This window comes from Aquarana catesbeiana, linkage group LG13 (assembly GCF_042186555.1).
Source record: "Aquarana catesbeiana isolate 2022-GZ linkage group LG13, ASM4218655v1, whole genome shotgun sequence".
NCBI classification, from domain to species: Eukaryota; Metazoa; Chordata; class Amphibia; order Anura; family Ranidae; genus Aquarana; species Aquarana catesbeiana.
The window spans coordinates 122304135-122318829 of NC_133336.1; positions in this window are offsets into that span (position 1 = coordinate 122304135).

Here is a 14695-nt window from a genome sequence, read left to right on the forward strand (position 1 = left end):
GATCAAGAGCACCTAAGTTGGCTGATCAGAACTCCCCGCCAGCACTGCCACTCATCCCATTCCCCCCACCAAGGAGTAAGAGAAGGAATAAAAATAGAGAATACATGGAGGGGAAGGAACAAAGAAAAAGGGAGAGAAAGAATAAGAACAAGAAAGATGTCTAGAGAGGGATGGGGGACAAGAAATTGGCATAGAGAGAGATAAAAGATAAAGAAAGAAAAACAAAGAAAAAGATGTAATGTACCAGAAGGGGTTTTAATATTGTACGAGTGGAAGGGACTCGGGGAGCACTAAATGTCTGTGGGTTAGGGGCGCAAATTACTTGTCTTGCTTTGGGCGCTGACAACCCACGCTACGAAAATAATTTTACTGTTAGGGGTCCCCAGAACTTGGGAAATTTTATCAAGGGGTCATGGCACAGACAGGTTGAGAACCACTGGTATGGACGGACCACCCCAGTACAGACACCTCAGTATAGACGGACCACCCCAGTACAGACACAGTATAGACGGACCACCCCAGTACATACCCCTCAGTATAGACGGACCACCCCAGTACAGACCCCTCAGTATAGACGGACCACCCCAGTACAGACGCCTCAGTATAGACGGACCACCCCAGTACATACCCCTCAGTATAGACGGACCACCCCAGTACATATCCCTCAGTATAGACGGACCACCCCAGTACATACCCCTCAGTATAGACGGACCACCCCAGTACAGACGCCTCAGTATAGATGGACCACCCCAGTACAGATGCCTCAGTATAGATGGACCACCCCAGTTCAGACTTCTCAGCACAGACCAACCCCAAGCAAAGACCCCTCAGTACAGACCGAACAACCCTCCCCCCCTCCCCCCAATATAGACATGTCAGTACAGATGAACCACCCACCCCCTCCAACACAAATACACCCCCCAGATCACAAATCCCTCAGTAAAGATTGACCCCCCAACATTCTTAAAACCCCCCTCCCCAGAGCATACTCCTCCAGTACAGATACTCTCTTGACTCCCCGCTTACCCGAGTACAAAAAGCTGAGTGCAGACATACCTCCAATGACCCCACAATCACATCTCTGCCTCCAATGCCCCCAGCACACTTGGGTACTCCTCAAATCACCTTTGCCACTAATGACCTCCAATTACACCATTGTACCTCCCAGCACACTTTTGTCACACCTGTAACCCCACCCCCCCAAAAAAAATCTCTGTGCCATTCCAGCATGCCTCTGTACCGCCTATCACCCCCCCTTCGCCCACTCCCCCAGCACACCTCTGCCTCCAGTGTCCCCACTTCCAGCACACTTCTGTCTTCAATGCCCCCACCCAAGCACACCTCTGCCACCAGTGCCCCCCACCCCAGCACACCTTTGCCTCCACTGCCCCCACCTCTGCCTCCAGTGTGTCCCCACCCCAGCACACCTCTGCCTCCAGTGCCCCCCACCCCCAGCACACTTCTGCCTCCAATGCCCCCCCCACCCCCAGCACACCTCTGCCTCCAGTGCCCCCCACCCCCAGCACACTTCTGCCTCCAATGCCCCCCCCACCCCCAGCACACCTCTGCCTCCAGTGCCCCCCAGCACACCTCTGCCTCCAGTGCCCTCCCACCCCAGCTCACCTCTGCCTCCAGTGCCCCTCACCCCCAGCACACCTCTGCCTCCAATGCCCCCCCACCCCCACCACACCTCTCCCTCCAATGCCCCCACGACAAATCGTACAACCTTTTTCGCTTAATAGTCGCAAGTAAAAATTTAATAGGTAAATAAAGTCACGAAAAATCTCGTACGACAGAAAAAAAAATGCCTGTGTTGTAATGTATTTGTATTGTATTTTGGGACGACAACTATACTGACTAAACAAAAATCGTACGTTCTGGAATCATACAAGGAAAATTTTCGTGCATGTCCGCTCGAATAATATCGGATGAACTGTCGTGATCGGCTGTCTAAAGTAGTGTACACACGATCCAAAAATCATACGATTCTTCCTCGGACGACAGTTTTCGTACGATATTCGGATCGTGTATACGGGCCATAACTCTGCCTCCAATGATACATGGCATACTTGGGTACACCTCTGGTGTTGAACTTGGAGGTCAGGATATCCACATCTAGGAGTTTCCTATTTCTAACATAGGGGATTAAAGATGTCGGAATGAAGGGACCATTTCCCTTGGTCCAGGCGGTAGCAACTGAGGAAATCCACCTTCTAACTATCCACTCCTGGGATGTGAACAGCAGATTTTGTGTTTGCTTCCTTTAGGGATTCCCGACTTCTGGTACACTCCTGATAATTGATATATGCTACTGCCAATGTACTGTCTGATTGCATCCTGATTGGCTCTGCACCATTGGACTCTCCTTCAGGGATACCCAAATTTTATTGCTGTAAGCTCCAAGATGTTGATGGGGACATTAGCTTCCCTTGGTGACCAGGTTCTCTGAACTGTGAGATTGGAATACTCCTCCCCAGCCTGTGAGGTGAACAACTGTTATCACCTTCCATGAGTGTGGGAGAAGCGACTTTCCAATTTCCATGGATGCCCTGAGTTCTTAATAAGGCAAGTAGATGTGCACGCACCTTGGTAATACTCTTGGTGCTGAGGATATACAAAACTGCATTGTGACAAATTGGAAGCGTTAAGCACAGAAAATGCAGATGAGGTAGATAAATGGAAAAATGGAGGTAGGCATCTTGAATGTCTAAAATTTGTACTTGATATTTATGTTCAACCCCTTGAATTAAAGCTGAAAGTCTGCACTTCGAATTAATTTGGATTGTTTCGTTTTAATTGTATTCTGGTGGCATACAGAGCCAAAAGTATGAAAATTGTGCCCGTGTCCAAATATATATATATATATATATATATATATATATATATATATATATATATATATATATATATATATATATGGACCTGACTGTACATGTTTGGGGTTTTAGGTCAGATAGGACAAATACTACCATTGGGTTTTGGTCCCGTGAACAATCTTGAGGTAGATAAGAAATGAGTACAGCGCTGCTCCAATGATGTTGAAAGAATAATTACACAGTAAGCGGCTAACACACCTCTAAGACAAAGAAGTAGAAAATCAACAAATATAAAAATAGTGTAGCGCTAAGTGTCAAAATAAAAGATTTTTAAGCACGAGCCATCTTACAATGGCCAGAAGATAAGCCAAAACAGAAAATGCTTCAAAAAATTCAATGGAAAGTGACTCAATGAAAAAATATTAATAAATATTGCAAAGTGACATGTAAAACATAATGGCAAAACACCAGTGAGAGGTGGAAATAAAACCAAAGTATAAATATATGTATGAAAAATTAATCAACTGTGAATAAAGTCCATATATATTATAAAAAATGTGTTCTTGATAAAAATCAAAAACCACCACCAACAGTCTCTGAGGATTAGCTGATGAGGACAACAACGAAGTATCACTGATGGGTGAGAACGGTAAAACCCCAAATCGAATGTGACATCTAAGTGTGTGTCAAAACCATCACCATAGCATCTGAAGAGGCTTACCGGAAGCAGGGGACTTGAACAGACATATGTCTTACAAGTCAAAAAAGCTTATTTAGCCACCGAGGCTGGCAGGATGGGACATCAGATATCCGCAGCTTCAAATGGGGGAGAGGGGGGGTCTGCCGACAGCTTCACCCGTCCAGACGTATCAGCAGGTCAACTCCACTATGATAGTTGTCATCACTCTGAATGAAAGAATAACATTCCAAAAGGTCAATTTAGGAGACTCAGAAGCAATTGCACCAAAGTAGAGGAATATACTGCTCAGGGTAATCACCGAATACCTCCACATGCAGCACCTCTGCCTCTACTTTCATGCCTGCCTTTCTTTTTCTTTTTTTTTGGGTGGTCCTGATTTGAAGTATAGTGGGTAGCCTTTGGCCTATGTTAAAATGAAAAAAAAAAAAAAAAAAAAAAAAATTTTAACATAGGCCAAAGGCTACCCACTATACTTCAAATCAGGACCACCCAAAAAAAAAGAAAAAGAAAGGCAGGCATGAAAGTAGAGGCAGAGGTGCTGCATGTGGAGGTATTCGGTGATTACCCTGAGCAGTATATTCCTCTACTTTGGTGCAATTGCTTCTGAGTCTCCTAAATTGACCTTTTGGAATGTTATTCTTTCATTCAGAGTGATGACAACTATCATAGTGGAGTTGACCTGCTGATACGTCTGGACGGGTGAAGCTGTCGGCAGACCCCCCCTCTCCCCCATTTGAAGCTGCGGATATCTGATGTCCCATCCTGCCAGCCTCGGTGGCTAAATAAGCTTTTTTGACTTGTAAGACATATGTCTGTTCAAGTCCCCTGCTTCCGGTAAGCCTCTTCAGATGCTATGGTGATGGTTTTGACACACACTTAGACGTCACATTCGATTTGGGGTTTTACCGTTCTCACCCATCAGTGATACTTCGTTGTTGTCCTCATCAGCTAATCCTCAGAGACTGTTGGTGGTGGTTTTTGATTTTTATCAAGAACACATTTTTTATAATATATATGGACTTTATTCACAGTTGATTAATTTTTCATACATATATTTATACTTTGGTTTTATTTCCACCTCTCACTGGTGTTTTGCCATTATGTTTTACATGTCACTTTGCAATATTTATTAATATTTTTTCATTGAGTCACTTTCCATTGAATTTTTTGAAGCATTTTCTGTTTTGGCTTATCTTCTGGCCATTGTAAGATGGCTCGTGCTTAAAAATCTTTTATTTTGACACTTAGCGCTACACTATTTTTATATCCCGTGAACAATCTTAAATAGAATCCTTTGAACCTGTCCTCCAGAGGGACCCGGAAGGATTTGCCCCCTTAACCACTTCAGCCCCGGAAGGATTTACCCCCTTCCTGACCAGAGCACTTTTTACAATTTGGCACTGCGTCGCTTTAACTGCTAATTGCACGGTCATGCAATGCTGTACCCAAACGAAATTTGCGTCCTTTTCTTCCCACAAATAGAGCTTTCTTTTGATGGTATTTGATCACCTCTGCGGTTTTTATTTTTTGAGTTAAAAACGGAAAAAGACCGAAAATTTTGAAAAAAAATGATATTTTCCACTTTTTGTTATAAAAAAAATCCAATAAACTCAATTTTAGTCATACATTTAGGCCAAAATGTATTCGGCCACATGTCTTTGGTTAAAAAAATGTCAATAAGCGTATATTTATTGGTTTGCGCAAAAGTTATAGCGTCTACAAACTAGGGTACATTTTCTGGAATTTACACAGCTTTTAGTTTATGACTGCCTATGTCATTTCTTGAGGTACTAAAATGGCAGGGCAGTACAAACCCCCCCCCAAATGACCCCATTTTGGAAAGTAGACACCCCAAGGAAATTGCAGAGAGGCATTTTGAGCCCATTGAATATTAATTTTTTTGTCCCAAGTGATTGAATAATGACAAAAAAAAAAAAATTACAAAAAGTTGTCACTAAATGATATATTGCTCACACAGGCCATGGGCATATGTGGAATTGCACCCCAAAATACATTCAGCTGCTTCTCCTGAGTACGGGGATACCACATGTGTGGGACTTTTTGGGAGCCTAGCCGCATACAGGCCCCGAAACCAATCACCGCCTTCGGGATTTCTAAGGGCGTAAATTTTTGATTTCACGCTTCACTGCCTATCACAGTTTCAAAGGCCAGGGAATGCCTAGGTGGCACAAGCCGCCCCCCCCCCCCAATGACCCCATTTTGGAAAGTAGACCCCAAAGCTATTTGCTGAGAGGCATGGTGAGTATTTTGCAGCTCTCATTTGTTTTTGAAAATGAAGAAAGACAAGAAAAAAAAAATTTTTTTTTTTTTTTCAATTTTCAAAACTTTGTGACAAAAAGTGAGGTCTGCAAAATACTCACTATACCTCTCAGCAAATAGCTTGGGGTGTCTACTTTCCAAAATAGGGTCATTTGGGGGGGGGGGGGGTTGTGCCACCTGGGCATTCCATGGCCTCCGAAACTGTGATAGGCAGTGAAGAGTGAAATCAAAAATTTACGCCCGTAGAAAGGCAGTGCTTGGTTTTCGGGGTCCCGTAAAGTCCCACACATGTGGTATCCCCGTACTCAGGAGAAGCAACAGAATGTATTTTGGGGTGTAATTTCACATATTCCCATGGCATGTTTGAGCAATATATCATTTAGTAAAAACTTTGTGCAAAAAAAAAAAAATAAAAAATTTGTCTTTTTCCCGCAACTTATGTCACAATATAAAATATTCCATGGACTCGACATGCCTCTCAGCAAATAGCTTGGGGTGTCTTTTTTCAAAAATGGAAAATGGGGTTATTTGGGGGGGGTTTGAACTGTCCTGGCATTTTATGCACAACATTTAGAAGTTTATGTCACACATCACCAACTCTTCTAACCACTTGAAGACAAAGCCCTTTCTGACACTTTTTCTTTACATGAAAAAATTTTTTTTTTTTTTGCAAGAAAATTACTTTGAACCCCCAAACATTATATATTTTTTTAAAGCAAATGACCTACAGATTAAAATAGTGGGTGTTTCATTTTTTTTTCACACAGTATTTGCGCAGCAATTTTTCAATCGCATTTTTTGGGGAAAAAACACACTTTTTTAAATTTTAATGCACTAAAACACACTACATTGCCCAAATGTTTGAAGAGATAAAAAAGATGATCTTAGGCCGAGTACATGGATACCAAACATGACATGCTTTAAAATTGCGCACACATGTGCAGCGGCGACAAACTAAATACATTTTTAAAAGCCTTTACAGGTTACTACTTGAGATTTACAGAGGAGGTCTACTGCTAAAATTACTGTCCTCGATCTGACCTTCGTGGTGATACCTCACATGCATGGTGCAATTTCTGTTTACATTTGACGCCAGACCGACGCTTGCGTTCGCCTTTGCACGGGAGCAGGTGGGGGACAGGGGTGCTTTTTTTTTTTTCTTTATTATTTTTTTGCTTTTTTTATCTTATTTTTAAACTGTTCCTTTTTTTTATGGTTATTTCAGGGAATGTAAATATCCCCTATGATAGCAATAGGTAGTGACAGGTACTCTTTTTTGAAAAAATTGGGGTCTCTTAGACCCTAGATCTCTCCTCTGCCCTCAAAGCATCTGACCACACCAAGATCGGTGTGATAAAATGCCTTCCCAATTTCCTAATGGCGCTGTTTACATCCAGCGAAATCTAAGTCATGAAATGCTTGTAGCTTCCAGTTTCTTAGGCCATAGAGATGTTTGGAGCCACTCTGGTCTCTGATCAGCTCTATGGTCAGCTGGCTGATTCACCGGCTGCATTCTCAGGTTCCCTGTTGGGACAGGAGAGCCAGCAAAAAACATGGAAGACGGTGGGGGGGGGTGGTGGCATTCCCTCCCACTGCTTGTAAAAGCAGTCTAGAGGCTAATTAGCCGCTAGGATTGCTTTTACATGAAAGCCGACTGCTGGCTGAAAATAATGATAGCAAGATGATACCTAAACTTGCAGGCATCATTCTGGTATAACCACTCAAAGTCGAGCAACATACCAGTACGTTGCTTGGTCCTTGTTGGGCATATATTGTAATCTTTTTTTTCATGCAGCCTGTGGGCTGAACGAAAAAAAGAGATTGATCGGTGGTTATGCCCACCATTAGAATACCTCCCTTCATCCACCCACTTCTAATGATGGGCATACATGCACCATTTATATATGCCGAAGCATGGGGGCATCCTCCCGCAAAAGGTAGGAGCAAATCGCTCCTCCGCCCCTGCTGCCCCCATGCTTCGGCATATATCACCTCCGCTGGAGCCACGGCTTTATATATCGTGGGAGCAAACGCTGTTGTTGTCAAGATAAATAAATCCGCGCTGCAGCTGAATGGTGTACCTGAAGACAAAAAAATGGTTAACAATAAAACACAGTAAACGGTAAGGTATAAAAAATTGCATACCTGAAAAGCAAACATGATAAAGCATAATAACAATAAAACATTGCAGAATAGAATACAGTAAAAAAGAGCAGAACAATAGAGAGAGAATAGAGAGACAGAGAACAATAAAACGACAACTATTTTTTTTTTAATTTTATATATTTTTTTGTGTTTTTTTTTTTTTTTTTTTACACTTTTTTTGGTAACTGTAACCGGTTCCAGGTTCGGGTCTCTCAAAATGCGATGGCATCTTTGGAGACCCTGTGTTAGTGTGCCTAGTCTGTGCAATGCTGTACGCTAATACTCAACTAGTGTATAGTAGCGTTCAGAACATTCACCAATGCAAAGACCAGGATTGTCAGGGCAGGAGGGACAATAATAGCGGGTGTCACGCCTATATACGCGCTTGCTGCAGACACGACATCTTTTTTTGGGGGGTTCGTTGGGTAGGGGTACTCGGGAGGACATAAAGAAAATGCCTCTCATGCAGCTGACTGCATTTGGTTGGGGATGTGAATGGGGGAAGTACGGGTGCTGCAGAAGTGGTGGGTTCCCAATTAGGATTGGCGAATGCAGCAGGAAGGGTATTATGGGCACGACGGGCCTGTGTTTGTCTTCTTCTTGGTGGCAGCGGGACACTACTTGTGCCTGCCACTTCACCAGCTTGAATTGCACTTATGGGACTCGCCACGTCACCAGGTGTTACTGCAGTGCTGGTTTGACTACGATCGGGGTGTACTAGGCCGCTGGTGCTTGCCAGTTCACCAAAACGCTACCAAAAAAACTGTTAGCGATCGCAGGGATCTGGCCTGACTCTGCGAACGCTGCAGTTATGCGTTTAGTGTTTTGTAAGTGACAGTGATCGATCGATACTGCATTTGGGTGGGCTGGGCTGGGCAAAGGGGCAAAACGCAGGTGCTAGCAGGTATCTGGGCTGATCCTGCTAACACTGCGTTTTTGGGAACCCTAAACTGCTGAGGACGCTAGTATAGATCTGATCAGATATTGATCCGTTCAGATACTATACCAGGGAGGTGTACGGTGCGTGTGTGGGTGTTATCGCTACTAGCACTAACCTGACGCTGCCTGGGGCTGGTGCTTGCCAGTTCACCAAAACGCTACCAAAAAAACTGTTAGCGATCGCAGGGATCAGGCCTGACTCTGCCTGATGCGTACGTGGGTGTTAGCGGGACTGGCGCTAACCTGATGCTGCCTGGGCCGACGCAGACCCTATCTGACCCTAAAACCTAACTTATATCACCGCCGGGCGATTAGGGGGCTAAACCTTTATTCGGTAATAAACGGCGGGTGCCCTGACACTATAAAAAATAAACTAACTAACCAGCGTCACCCGTAACAGTTATACGGTGATCACTGGTGAAAGAGTTAAATAGGGGGCAATCAAGGGGTTAAAACCTTTATTAGGTAGTATATGGGGGTCCCTGACGCTATAAAACGCTGACGGCGAACCTATATATTTACCTCCCTAACTAGCATCACCAGTGACACTAATACAGCGATCAGAAAAATGATCGCTTAGTGACACTGGCGACGGGGGGTGATCAAGGGGTTAAAACTTTATTAGGGGGGTTAGGGGGTACCCTAGACCTAAAGGGGGCTAACACTAACTGCCCTACCACACTAACTGTCACAAACTGATACCAATGCAGTAATCAGAAAAAAAAAAACTGCTTGGTGTCAGTGTGACAGGGGGGGTGAAAAGTATGCCTAGCGTGTTCTACTGTGTGTGTGTGTTGTGCACTCACTCGGATGTCTTCTCTCCTCGGCGCTGGAACGGAAAATGCCGAGCCGAGGAGAGATGACATCACTTCCTCTGCTGCTGTTTACTATACAGCAGCAGAGGAAGGATTTCATTGGCTGGGAGCGATCGCGAGGGGGGGGCCATGAATGGATGGCCCCTCCCCCTCACCTCTCATCGCTCCCGGACAGAAGCCGACCGCTTCGGGCACCGGGGGGGGGGGTCCGATCGGACCCCCCACCCGCGGGAGGCAGAGCACGTACAGGTACGTGATTTTGCCTGCCCATGCCATTCTGCCGCAGTATATCTGCATGAGGCGGTTGCCAACTGGTTAATGACCAGAGCAGTTTTTACAATTTGGCACTGTGCTCTTTTAACTGGTAATTGCGTGGTCATGCATTGCTGTACCCAAACAAAATTTGTGTCCTTTTTTCCCACAAATAGAGCTTTCTTTTGGTGGTATTTGATCACCTCTGCAGTTTTTATTTTTTGCGATAGAAACGAAAAAAGACCAAAAATTTTGAAAAAAAATGTTTTCTACTTTTTGTTATAAAAAAAATACAATAAACTCAGTTTTAGTCATATTTAGGCCAAAATGCATTCAGCCACATGTCTTGGGTAAAAATTCAATAAGCATATATTTATTGGTTTGCGCAAAAGTTATAGCGTCTACAAACTAGGGTACGTTTTCTGGAATTTACGCAGCTTATAGTTTATGCCTGCCTATCTCATTTCTTGAGGTGCTATAATGGAAGGGCAGTACAACCTCCCCCCCCCCACCATGAGCCCATTTTGGAACGTAGACACCCCAATGAATTTGCTGAGAGGCTTGTTGAGCACATTGAATATTTCATTTTTTTGTCACAAGTGATTGAAAAATGCGCCACCTGTATACTCTACCAGGGGCTCCGAGTCAGAGGTGTTAAAGAGGCCTTCCTCTGCATAGACCTCCTTTAGCCCCCCACATCCAATTACTGGCTACATCTTTCCAGAATTCACCCCTTCCTAACGACACCACAAAACAACCTATTCACTCCTTAGTTATTTCCCACCTTGACTACTGCAGCTCCCTCCTCACTGGCCTACACAGGTTGTCCCCCCTTCAGTCTATTATGAATGCTGCTGCTAAACTAATACACCTTACTAACCAATCTGTGATTGCTGCTCCTCTTGTCCAATCTCTTGACTGGCTTCCCCTACTCCATCGTATAAAATTCAAAATACTAACCACAACACACAAGGCCATCCACAACATCACCCCCAGCTACATCACCAACCTCATCTGCAGATATGTCCAATCAGCCCCTACCCTGTCCGTCTTTAGGCGATCCTTGAAAACTCACTTATTTAGGGAAGCCTACCCCACCTCCTCCTAAGAATGGTACCTGAGTCACCTCCATCAGATCATCCCCTGGAGTTATTACCTTTTGTACCACCCTTCCTCCCTTTAGATCATAAGCTCCATGAGCAGGGCCCTCCTATTCCTTCTGTTTTGAACTATATTGTAATTGTACTGTCCCCCCTCTACATTGCAAAGGGCTGCATAAACTGTTGGCGCTATATAAATCCTGCATAATAATATTAATATTGCATGAGACTATAGCATCAAGTGTATGGAAGCCTGGGAGTGAGAAATCTTCAGTGTTCTCCTCGAGCACATCTCTGGATCTTCTTCAGAGTTTCCATGTCTACCTCTTCTTAAAGGAGGTAGTTGCACTTCTGACTCAGAGCAGGCCAGTGTTTGTGTGCCTGTGATTGGATGCAGAGACCAGTGTTAAAATAGGGTTCTGCTCCACTGCAATGGAAGACATGTGACTCTGGGCACCTTACATCCTATCGGCAGAATGAATATTTGCCTATGAGCCCACCCTATGACTAAGCCCAGGTGGGCAGGGTGAATCGCACCAGAGGGAGTGGTTTGTTGGCGGAGGCAGGTAGGTTGAAGCCACTCCACACTCCTTTGTTACAGGGGCTGGTCGGGAGAGCAGCATCCCTTGCTATATCTATTAAATGTATTGCTTCTGGTTGAGCACATCAGCATTCCTGCACCCTCTTATCCTTGCAGATCATGGGAGTAGAGTCCCCAGCTTCGATCGGCACTATAAGTTTACTTTAAAGTGATACTAAAGTCTCTGGTTTTATTTTTTTGTTAAAAATACAAAACATGTTATACTTGCTTGCTCTGTGTAGTGGTCTTGCACAGAGCAGCCCAAATTATGCTCTTCTTGGGTCCCTCTTTGGCAGGCTTGGCCCTTCCCTCCTGTTGAGTGCCCCCACAGCAAGCAGCTTGCTATGGGGGGCACCCAAGCTGAGCAGCAGCGTGGTGTGTCCATTCAAACACGGAGCCGTGGCCCGGCCCCGTCCCCTCTCTCTACTCATGGACTTACTGACTGACAGCAGCGGGAGCCAATGACACTTTGCTACTGTCTCAGCCAATGAGAAGGGAGAGTCCCGGATAGCTGAGTCTCTCGTACAACATTGTTGTGTCAAGATGGGGCTAAAAAGCCTTCTGCATTTACAACCACTTTAAGGTCGCAACAGGACAAACCTTTTTCCCCATCCTTGGTCCCTGTGAGAATCTAGTCTTCTCTTATCACAGTGGGCATACCCCCAGAGGGGTCTCTAGGGTCTGGGAACAGACCATGGCTCTGAACTTGTATATCACCATGCGGCTAACTGCATGTGTTGCACTCAGGGCTAAGGTGAGCACCCAAGCAGGATCTAGTGGCCAAAGCAACATTACAGGCTGTCCCACAGCATGGGGTGCAGGTAAGGTTCACAATCTATTACCAAGGTTGAACTGCTTCTATGTTATACTAGAAAGGCAGTGAAGAGTTGATTGGAAAAAAAGTAAATAAATAAGAACTAGTTAAAGTGATATTAAACCCGAAAGCAAACACTTAATATATTGCAGCTTACCAATTCCACAGAACATGCTGTTCTGCAAATGCAAGTCAAAGGGTTGAGACAGACCATTTGCTAACATTACAGAGTCAGCCTTTATTTATATAAAACCTTTTTCCCAAAAGAAAAAGAAAAGCTTTTGTTTTAACTGCTAACGTGCGAGCTAGAGCTTGGCCTCAATTTAGTCCACTCAAACTGCCAGTGCAACTAATACTACCCTCCAGATTAACAATTCTGCTGTCCAAAGGTGTCTCTGCTTCATCCCAAGTGTAGGCACTCTAATACAGGAGGTGTGTTACTTGCTGGATTACCAAGAGAAAACAGAGGGGGGTAACAAATGCAGCCACCACATCTAAGGACTGGTAACCTGCAATAAATTTGATTTTTGGTTGTGGGCTTAATATCTCTTTAACCGCTTGGCATCCGCGCTATAGCCGAATGACGGCTACAGCGCGGACCTGAATTCCCGGGAGGCCGTCGTATGACGGCCTCCCCTGTGCACGTGCCCTGCGCGCGCCCTGCAGGGCGCGCGTGGAGCGCGCTGTGATCACCGAGTCACTGAGACTCGGGTGATCACCGATCTGTGTAAGGGGTCGGTCCCGGCCCCTTACCATGTGATCAGCTGTCAGCCAATGACAGCTGATCACATGATCAAAACAAAAGCTCTGTGATCGTTTTTTTTTTCTCCTCGCGCTGACAGTGCGAGGAGAAAAAAAAGCCGATCACCGGCTCAGCAGCAAGGGACATCGGTCCCGAAGAGGAGGAGGCAATAATGCCTCAATTGTGCCACAATTGTGCCAACAGTACCCACTGACAGTGCAACCTGACATTGCCACATCACAGTGCCCACCAGTGCCACGTATCAATGCCCATAAGTGACACCTATCAATGCCTACAAGTGCCACCTATCAATGCCCACCATTGCCACCTAACAATGCCCACCAGTGGTGCCAATCAGTGCCACCTAGCAGTGTACAAGATCAGTGCCCATTATTGCCACCAATCAGTGCCCATCACTGCCACCTATCAGTGCCCATTGGTGCCGCCTCATCAGCGTACATCAGTGAAGGAGAAAAATTACCCTTTTAAAAAATTTTATAACAAAATATAAAAAAAAATATTTTTTTTTTTTTTAAATTTGGTCTTTTTAAATTTTTTTAACAAAAAATAAAAACCGCAGAGGTGATCAAATGCCACCAAAAGAAAGCTCTATTTGTAGGAAAAAAATGATAAAAATTTCATTTGGGTACAGTGTTGCATGACCGCGCAATTGTCATTCAAAGTGCGTCAGCGCTGAAAGCTGAAAATTGGTCTGGATAGGAGGGGGGTTTAAGTGCCCGGTAAGCAAGTGGTTAAGCTTAGAAACTTAAAGGTGTTGTAAAGTCTCAGTGTTTTTCATCTTAATGCATTCAATGGATTAAGATGAAAAACCTTCTGTGCTGCAGTTGCCCCCCAGAGCCCCCCTTTTACTTACCTGAACCTGATCTTTCCAGCGATGGGGACGAGCACAGCAGCTCCAGCCGCTGTCTCAGGTCCTCATTGGATAGATTGATGGTTCCCGCTGCTGTCAATCAAATCCAGTGACACGGGGAGCGGGGCCGAGTCCTACTATGTGTGTCAATGGATTTTTGAATTAAAAATTAAGACAACAGTAAAGTTAGCCCATTTTTTTTTATATTATGAAAGATGATGTTGCGCCGAGTAAGTTGATACCCATGTCACACTTCAAAATTGTGCCCACTCGTGGAATGGCGACAAACTTTTACCCTTAAAAATCTCCATATGCGATGTTTAAAAAATTCTATAGGTTGCATGTTTTGAGTTACAGAGGGGGTCAAGGGCTAGAATTATTGCTCTCGCTCTAACGAGTGGTTTGAACACGGTTTTCATATGCGGGCGCTACTCATGTATGCCTTAGCTTCTGCATGCGAGCTCAGCGGGACGGGGCACGTTTAATTTTTTTTTTCTTATTTATTTTACCTTTTATTTTTAAACTTTATACAATTTTTTTTTTTTTTAAATTGTCACTTTTATTCCTATTACAAGAATTGTAAACATCCCTTAATAGAATAGAAAAAAGCATGACAGGACCTCTTAAATATGAGATCTGGG